At 39.7% G+C, this 6,594-nt stretch overlaps 1 long non-coding RNA gene across 1 annotated transcript; it reads left to right on the forward strand.

Annotated features, from left to right (window-relative positions):
* Positions 1-400: 400 nt before the first annotated feature.
* LOC138852983 (uncharacterized) lies at positions 401-4,982 on the forward strand. Its single transcript, XR_011392221.1, has 2 exons — positions 401-2,243; positions 4,352-4,982. It is a non-coding gene; the product is annotated as an uncharacterized lncRNA (long non-coding RNA).
* Positions 4,983-6,594: the final 1,612 nt, after the last annotated feature.

Raw genomic sequence — 6,594 nt, forward strand, 5'->3', positions numbered from 1 at the left:
CTTTCTAGGCCAAAATTACAGAGTTTTCAAGTAGTGAACAAGAGTAGTACAAATCATCGGATATACACCTTCGTTTTCAGTGGATATTCTTTAAGGAAAAACTAAAAAGACATAAGCCGAGACCATTCGGTAGCAAAATGTTGTTTTTTGATGCACTGAAGCCTATCTTTTGAAAGGACTTACAAGGGCTTTACAGTTTCCAACTTGAATATTTTAAGCATTGTGCAGGAAATACTCAGTAACACCACCAGTAGATGTTCTTGGTTTCAAGGTTACAAACGTCCTATCGTAAATGCTGAATTTTTACACGATAAATGGCAGAGCAACAGTGGTGATGCATCCAAGGCCGAATAACTGTCATTCTTAACTATAATGACAATGAAACTGGGATAATATTACTGTCACGAGTTATATAAGTTGAACATCACAGCCTTGATTAATCAGATTGTGATGAATATATAGACCAGCGGCCCACCAGCGGTAACATCCTGGTTGGCTAGGCAAGCACAAGACAAGCCTAGCCTATAGCTAGAAAACCTCTTGAAACTCATCAAAGGTATATCAAAGGTAATGAAACTCTGTATGGCTCAGTGATATAATTTAGAAGAATACGGTTTGGTAGCAAGTGCTGAGGGGTGAAGCTATTTGTGACAAGATCAAAAAAATTTGCTTCGCTAAGAGAGGGTCCTACTTCTCTAGGAGTTAATTGATGGGAGGTTGAGAATGGGGTCAGACTACAATTTGTGGGGTCAGAGACAACTCAGATAGAGGTTGCAAGGCAAGAAGGTGTTGAGGGACAACTGCTGTTGTTGCATCGTTTATTATTAGAGTAGTAAACAAGACCACGATTGGGAACAGCTGCTCTTGGAATTCGTTTGCTATAAGGCTACACAAAAGCTCTTTCATTTCAATCTCCACTTGTTGATAAGGTGTTAATAGTAAACTGGGTAATTCCCATAGCGGAAAGAGAGACGTGCTCCCTGTGTATCCAGAACTTATAAGGGCTGAATGATCGTTAGATCGTGTAGCTTTGTCCTTACACGCTCACTCCTGCTGCTGGGCAACATTAGAATTCAAATTTATATTTAAAACTCGAATGCGTCTTTGATTTCTAAATATATCAGGTATAACATCTCGCGGTTCAACGAGAAATCTGATAGAGGCATGTAGACTGATAGCACCTTTATAACACTGTAACCAGTCCTTTATCTTGGTAATTGAAATGTGAGTGCGATTTCTGGTGATATCTTTCAGTGACTGTTTTGTTATTGGGTATTTCCAACCTTTCTTGAAATGAAGGTGATGGTGTCAGTCAGTCGGTCTTTTTTCCACAGAACACATCTGGGTTCCATGTGAGGGACCGGGAAAGAAGTTGGGCCATTATGAAAGGAATCCTACTACTTGCAGGTTACCTGCACTCGCTTCCGGAGTAGCCACTTCCGCGGCCTGGTCGAATAGCAGGCTCCTGGTTACTGCTCTGACCGATCAGACTGTTGGTGCCCGCAACCCGCAGTCCAACGTATGCACTACAACCTGTCAAGTCAGGTATTAATTTGAGGAATCTGTTGAGTTCCCTCTTGCAAACAGCTATGGGTCTGATGGTAATTCACCTTATGCATGAAGCGAGGATGTTGATGAGTCACGGCCCCTTTACGCTTGAGTTCTCTGTGTACTCATCGCTCTTCTACATTTACCGATGATATTTGTACCGTCTGCCAAACCTCTTGTGTTCAAATGCAGTGATTTTGATGTGCAGGTTTGCTACTAATCCCCACCCCCAGAATCTTCCAGGTGTAGACTGTGTAGATTATCATGTATCTATGTTGCTCCGTTCTAAGGAATTGTTATGGGGCTATAGGACCCAACATGTATTTATAAGTAACAGTTACTCTGGAATACCTAATTATATTGAATTGATGGGGACTTTGCTCTAAATGTCAGAAGGACTGATCAACCTTATGACTGAGGCAGCTGGGTCAAGCCTATTTTTCTCAATATAATAGGTTATACTATAGACACATAAACACACAAATTTAAATAAGTAGTTTATAAAGTTGTATTTCCTTTTGTAGAAGTAAAATTAAGGTGTGGTAGAATTGTGGTAACTGGAGAATTGTGCTTGGCAACAGTCTTTTGTTTTGGTGGGAGGAGCAAGTTGTATTTCCTTTTGTAAAAGTAAAATTAAGGTGTGGTAGAATTGTGGTAACTGGAGAATTGTGCTTGGCAAATAAGTAGTTTATAAAGTTGTATTTCCTTTTGTAGAAGTAAAATTAAGGTGTGGTAGAATTGTGGTAACTGAAGAATTGTGCTTGGCAACAGTCTTTTGTTTTGGTGGGAGGAGCTTAGCCTCTTTCTCTCTCTCCCTCGGACTGACTCGGTCTCTCTGTGGCTGGCCTTCAACCTGGCAGGATCTCTGGGTCCTTCTTCTATCTTTTGGGGCATTATGTGTGCTCCAGGGGTGAGTTTTTTTTATAATTTAAGTTGTGACCACCATACCCAGGGTGACTAAAGTGTGTCAAAACACTGGTTAGCCCAGAGTTATGTCAAGGAGAGAGAGGACTAAAGTTGTTGAGATATACCATGTGGGAGAACAGCTATGCAGTGTGTAGATCGTTGTTTTGAAAATGTGAGGCTGTAATTGTATATTCTGTACATATCTATTGAGAATACAGTTATATTTTTATAGTAGTAGTTTACATAACCTGTGAAGAGGGCTGGTGAAAGGGTATCAGAGACACTCAGGATGATCAGCCATGATGTAAGTATTACCCCTAGACAAATAAGACCATTAAGTAAAAGCTACCCCACACTAGAACATGTAGTGAGAACCTTACTATCAAAGTAATAAGGGACAACCAACGTAACATGGGAGCTTGACCGGGAGAGTTATTTGACTGCTAAAATAACTCAAAACATTCTTTGAACTATATGTGCTGGTATGGGGTAATAACAGTTGCATGTTTCTGGTAGAAGATTTACCAAGGTGGTGTCAGTGGAAGTGTTGTTTTCATATATTAGTTTACAGGTTGTTTTTCTCCTAAGGTGGGAGAAAGGTTGAGTAACACATTTTTGTTGTGGTTATGGTAAGTGCTATGTGCATAGTTTACATTCAATTTGTGTTATTTTATGTGCCTGTGGGAAAACTTTGTCCACTGATACTGTAAGAGGGAAGCAAGTGTTTAAAGATAAAACTATGTCAGAAGATGAGTCTTCAGATTTTTTAGGCTTCAGGGAAGAAGGTAATAATTCATCAGTAAACATGCCTGTTAATAGTGAAGATGAGGAATCACCTACTCCAGGTGATATGGAAATGGAGAGAATGAGACTGAAATTAGCTGTACTAGAGGCTGAAATGAAATTAATGAAAGCTAAGGAGAAAGAATGTCAAAGGTTAGGAGGTTCAGAACAAGAGCCTGAGCAGTACTTTAACATAACTAAAGCTGCAAATTTTGTCCCTAAGTTTACAGAGAGGACCCTGGGTATGGTGGTCACAACTTAAATTATAAAAAAAACTCACCCCTGGAGCACACATAATGCCCCAAAAGATAGAAGAAGGACCCAGAGATCCTGCCAGGTTGAAGGCCAGCCACAGAGAGACCGAGTCAGTCCGAGGGAGAGAGAGAAAGAGGCTAAGCTCCTCCCACCAAAACAAAAGACTGTTGCCAAGCACAATTCTTCAGTTACCACAATTCTACCACACCTTAATTTTACTTCTACAAAAGGAAATACAACTTTATAAACTACTTATTTGCCAAGCACAATTCTCCAGTTACCACAATTCTACCACACCTTAATTTTACTTTTACAAAAGGAAATACAACTTGCTCCTCCCACCAAAACAAAAGACTGTTGCCAAGCACAATTCTCCAGTTACCACAATTCTACCACACCTTAATTTTACTTCTACAAAAGGAAATACAACTTTATAAACTACTTATTTAAATTTGTGTGTTTATGTGTCTATAGTATAACCTATTATATTGAGAAAAATAGGCTTGACCCAGCTGCCTCAGTCATAAGGTTGATCAGTCCTTCTGACATTTAGAGCAAAGTCCCCATCAATTCAATATAATTAGGTATTCCAGAGTAACTGTTACTTATAAATACATGTTGGGTCCTATAGCCCCATAACACGGGGGTGTTATGGGGCTATAGGACCCAACATGTATTTATAAGTAACAGTTACTCTTGAATACCTAATTATATTGAATTGATGGGGACTTTGCTCTAAATGTCAGAAGGACTGATCAACCTTATGACTGAGGCAGCTGGGTCAAGCCTATTTTTCTCAATATAATAGGTTATACTATAGACACATAAACACACAAATTTAAATAAGTAGTTTATAAAGTTGTATTTCCTTTTGTAGAAGTAAAATTAAGGTGTGGTAGAATTGTGGTAACTGGAGAATTGTGCTTGGCAACAGTCTTTTGTTTTGGTGGGAGGAGCAAGTTGTATTTCCTTTTGTAAAAGTAAAATTAAGGTGTGGTAGAATTGTGGTAACTGGAGAATTGTGCTTGGCAAATAAGTAGTTTATAAAGTTGTATTTCCTTTTGTAGAAGTAAAATTAAGGTGTGGTAGAATTGTGGTAACTGAAGAATTGTGCTTGGCAACAGTCTTTTGTTTTGGTGGGAGGAGCTTAGCCTCTTTCTCTCTCTCCCTCGGACTGACTCGGTCTCTCTGTGGCTGGCCTTCAACCTGGCAGGATCTCTGGGTCCTTCTTCTATCTTTTGGGGCATTATGTGTGCTCCAGGGGTGAGTTTTTTTTATAATTTAAGTTGTGACCACCATACCCAGGGTGACTAAAGTGTGTCAAAACACTGGTTAGCCCAGAGTTATGTCAAGGAGAGAGAGGACTAAAGTTGTTGAGATATACCATGTGGGAGAACAGCTATGCAGTGTGTAGATCGTTGTTTTGAAAATGTGAGGCTGTAATTGTATATTCTGTACATATCTATTGAGAATACAGTTATATTTTTATAGTAGTAGTTTACATAACCTGTGAAGAGGGCTGGTGAAAGGGTATCAGAGACACTCAGGATGATCAGCCATGATGTAAGTATTACCCCTAGACAAATAAGACCATTAAGTAAAAGCTACCCCACACTAGAACATGTAGTGAGAACCTTACTATCAAAGTAATAAGGGACAACCAACGTAACAGGAATATAGCTAGAGGGTCTTCAGGTACTCCCAGTAACTTAGGTGCTTGATTGAGTAAATAACCGTTGTGAAGGTTCTCTGTACATTTTCATGTCCTACATTGTCACCTGCTTTGAAGACGGCTATTAATACACAGTAATAATACAGCCTGTAGAGAATGGCTTGACGAGTGATATCATTCGCTTGTCATCTATTCCCTTGAAAATTTTACTTATCCATCCTACAATTTTCTAAGCGTTGCGATAATGACAATATTGTGCTCCTTAACTATGAGCTCGTCTGACATTATCTCTCCCAGAAACACTCTTTAGGTAGTCTCCAACATGGTAGGTTTCTTACACTAAATTTATGCTCTATTGAGTGATTTGTGCTTAAACTGTACTGCGATATTGTTTTTTTATTTCCTCAATCATTTCGTGGCGTACTAACTGAAACAATGTCCTCGTTGAACATTATATTGTCTGTAGCCCACTGGAAAACTTGGTAGATATCAACTTGGAGGCTCACTGTGTGTTCTATGGATGCCACTCTCCTGCAGATTCTAGTATCGTCTGCAGAGTATTATAGTGTTATGGTTTATGTCCCTGTCTGCCAGATATGAGTGTGAGAAAGAGAACTGGGGCGAGTTCTGTGCCTTAGCAAACAAAACTCACTGTAACAGCCCCTGATTTTAATGTTTACTCTTACTAACAGGATTCTATTAGTTATTAAGTTAAACATAGTTCCAACCTTTCTAGTTATTTCCTTTGTACGCATTTTTTGAACCATTACTCCATTCGCATTTGTCAAATACTACATCTACAATTGTATTGTTTTCCAATTCATCTAGCAGTTACGAGAGGCGGGAGCGACCTGCTTCCATCTCATGTTGACCTGGGTTGTGCAACTGCTGCATTCCTATGTGACTGAGAATCTTGCATCTTAAAACCCTTTCAAACATCTTGATGTGGGATACCACTGCCATTGGCCTATAGTTTTTTTTCGGAACTGCATTGCTACCACGTTTGTGGAGTTGGGGAATATCGGTGGTTTATAATTACTGTGGGTTGACTCCAGTGTCCAGGCTCTTTCTCCTTAGATTACTTAAGGCATGTGATAATGGCTTCTTGCACTTCTTGATGAATGAAGAGTTCCACTAGTCAGGATCTGGGGCAGAGTGACTGGCATGCGATCAGTGGCTTCTTCGAAGTCAAGTGGGAATATGTAGCCTGGAGACCTGGAGTTTACCTGGAGAGGGTTTCGGGGGTCAACGCCCCTGCGGCTCGGTCTGAGACCAGGCCTCGTGGTGCATCAGGGTATGATCATAAGGTTAGACTTCTTGAATGTTTTCTTAAGCTTATAAATTATATTGTTATATAATACTCAGGTAATAAAATATTGGCGAACAAGACATATGTGCAACACCTGAGAGACGTTTCTCCCACCAAGCAA

This window comes from Cherax quadricarinatus, chromosome 20 (genome assembly GCF_038502225.1).
Source record: "Cherax quadricarinatus isolate ZL_2023a chromosome 20, ASM3850222v1, whole genome shotgun sequence".
NCBI classification, from domain to species: domain Eukaryota; kingdom Metazoa; phylum Arthropoda; class Malacostraca; order Decapoda; family Parastacidae; genus Cherax; species Cherax quadricarinatus.